Consider the following 2,268-nt stretch of genomic DNA (forward strand, 5'->3'; position numbering starts at 1 on the left):
ATAAATTAAAAACAATATTAGTTAATAATAATTAATATTAATCAGACATATAATAAAAAAAAGTGGCAAAAAACTACTCATAACTTACTCCCAACAAGCTTTTCAATAAGTTAATTTATAAGTCGGCTTATGTTCATGCAAACATTTACTAACAGAACAAGCTAGATTATAAATTAGTTTATATTTGCCAAATAATACGTAAGTGTAAAAAAGAGATAACAACAATATAAATCATATGCAATAACAAATTCTTTATTGTGTGTGCAACCAGTGATAAAATTAATTATTAATTATGAAACAAATTAAGATGAAAAGCACCAAAGATCACAAAACATAACTGTGCAAAACTAAATCGATCCCAAATATACTATAACATAAATTGGGAGACATTAAAAACAAAACCCAGGGCATTTGGTCTAGTGGTATGATTCTCGCTTCGGGTGCGAGAGGTCCCGAGTTCGATTCTCGGAATGCCCCGATTATATTTTTGTTTTTTTCCATAAATATTTAAAATTATATTGGACTATGGAGAAATCGTCATCAACTGGGCATTTGGTCTAGTGGTATGATTCTCGCTTCGGGTGCGAGAGGTCCCGAGTTCGATTCTCGGAATGCCCCTTCATATTTTTGCTTACCTAATTGAAAACCTTTGGAGAGAAGACAGCCAACCTGATTTTATCGCCAACAGTAGAAACGAAGTTGGGAGGAATTGACCTCAAAGCTGTTGACTGAAAGGCTGAAGTTGGTCAGGTAGAGTTTTCTTTTTGAGGTCTACGATTTTGAACTGCAATGCTCTCTACCCACTTGCCTGTTAACAGAAAATAGTTGTTAAAAGCATATCATTAAGAATACAACAGAAACAGATTTCAAAAAGGGCATTTGGTCTAGTGGTATGATTCTCGCTTTGGGTGCGAGAGGTCCCGAGTTCGATTCTCGGAATGCCCCAAACTTTTTTCTTCGCTCTGTACTTTACGCCACTTGTTTATGTTCTATATCCAACCAGCCGAAGATACACTATGGCAGCTCATTAGTTAAACCCATCTAAGGGCATTTGGTCTAGTGGTATGATTCTCGCTTTGGGTGCGAGAGGTCCCGAGTTCGATTCTCGGAATGCCCCGATCTTTTTCACTCTCTAATTTACCCCACTTGTTTATGTTCTATAATTATGACACCAGAAGATAAACTAGCCCAGCTCATTAGTCAGAGACCCAACAAAGTGTCGTAAAATTTTTGGTGGGTTCTTTCTATTACTGTGCATATCCTGGCTAATAGGCTATTCACGTAGCTTTGGCATGTGGGATTGGGTGAGTTGGAACCGCATTCGTACACCGAACAAAAAGGAGGTTTGGAACTTCAAAGCTGATTCAAATGGCTCATTCTTTCCAAGCTTACTGATGTTCACTTGTTCACGGGTGGGTTAAAATAATAGCCTTTCCTACTGTTTCTAGTTCAGGCATCAAGCGGATCCTAAAGCGTTACTGCCAAGACTTACTAGTTTCTCACAGCTCTGCTCAGGCACATTCACATACAGAAAGTATATATTAACCATATAAGCAAATTAGACTAGTCTGATTATTAGGAAAAGCATCTGCCCAGATGTAAAAAAAAGATATGTTTATATGAGCTTTGAAAAGGTCACAGAAGCAAACTCAGGACTTCAGAAGCACATCTTCCTTCACACATTGTATCCTCAAACTAAAGTTCAATGTATTGATTCTACACCAGAACTATATAACAGAAATATATAAATCATCAATAATTGTGAAATTCATGAAAGACAGTAAATCGACAATGTACTGTCATAAGGAATAAAACCAGACATACAAAGCAAATGGGCATTTGGTCTAGTGGTATGATTCTCGCTTTGGGTGCGAGAGGTCCCGAGTTCGATTCTCGGAATGCCCCATTTTAAAATTTCTACTGAAGAAAAATAATTTTTAAAAAGGGCCGTTGTGTTTGATTTGATAATCAACAACCGACATGAGCTAAAAGTCAGCTCAAGACTTTTGGAAACAGATCTACCTACTAAAGTGATATTATTATATGCCACAAGCATATGCTTGTAGATCTGAAAAGATTCTTTTTCGGTAAGTTCAACTCATGGGAAGATGCAACTTCATAACAAGCATACGTAACTAACATAATTACTGGAATATAAGGAAATATAACTCTACTATTCTTTGACACCAAGTTGGTGAAACAAATGCATCTGCATTACCAGAATAAGCCAATGTGATTTTATTACCAAACCTGCAGAACTGATCAAAA

The 2,268-nt window shown here is 36.5% G+C and overlaps 5 non-coding genes across 5 annotated transcripts; all 5 read left to right on the plus strand.

The window, feature by feature from the left end:
• The first annotated feature begins 405 nt into the window (after window positions 1–405).
• Window positions 406–477, plus strand: TRNAP-CGG. Its single transcript has one exon. It is a non-coding gene; the product is annotated as a tRNA-Pro (tRNA).
• Window positions 478–546: 69 nt separating this feature from the next.
• On the plus strand, window positions 547–618 carry TRNAP-CGG. Its single transcript has one exon. It is a non-coding gene; the product is annotated as a tRNA-Pro (tRNA).
• Window positions 619–873: 255 nt separating this feature from the next.
• Window positions 874–945, plus strand: TRNAP-UGG. The gene has a single exon. It is a non-coding gene; the product is annotated as a tRNA-Pro (tRNA).
• A 100-nt stretch (window positions 946–1,045) lies between these two features.
• Window positions 1,046–1,117, plus strand: TRNAP-UGG. The gene has a single exon. It is a non-coding gene; the product is annotated as a tRNA-Pro (tRNA).
• A 716-nt stretch (window positions 1,118–1,833) lies between these two features.
• TRNAP-UGG lies at window positions 1,834–1,905 on the plus strand. The gene has a single exon. It is a non-coding gene; the product is annotated as a tRNA-Pro (tRNA).
• The last annotated feature ends 363 nt before the right edge of the window (window positions 1,906–2,268 follow it).

Source organism: Cynara cardunculus (assembly GCF_001531365.2).
Source record: "Cynara cardunculus var. scolymus isolate 2C chromosome LG 8, CcrdV1, whole genome shotgun sequence".
NCBI lineage: Eukaryota > Viridiplantae > Streptophyta > Magnoliopsida > Asterales > Asteraceae > Cynara > Cynara cardunculus.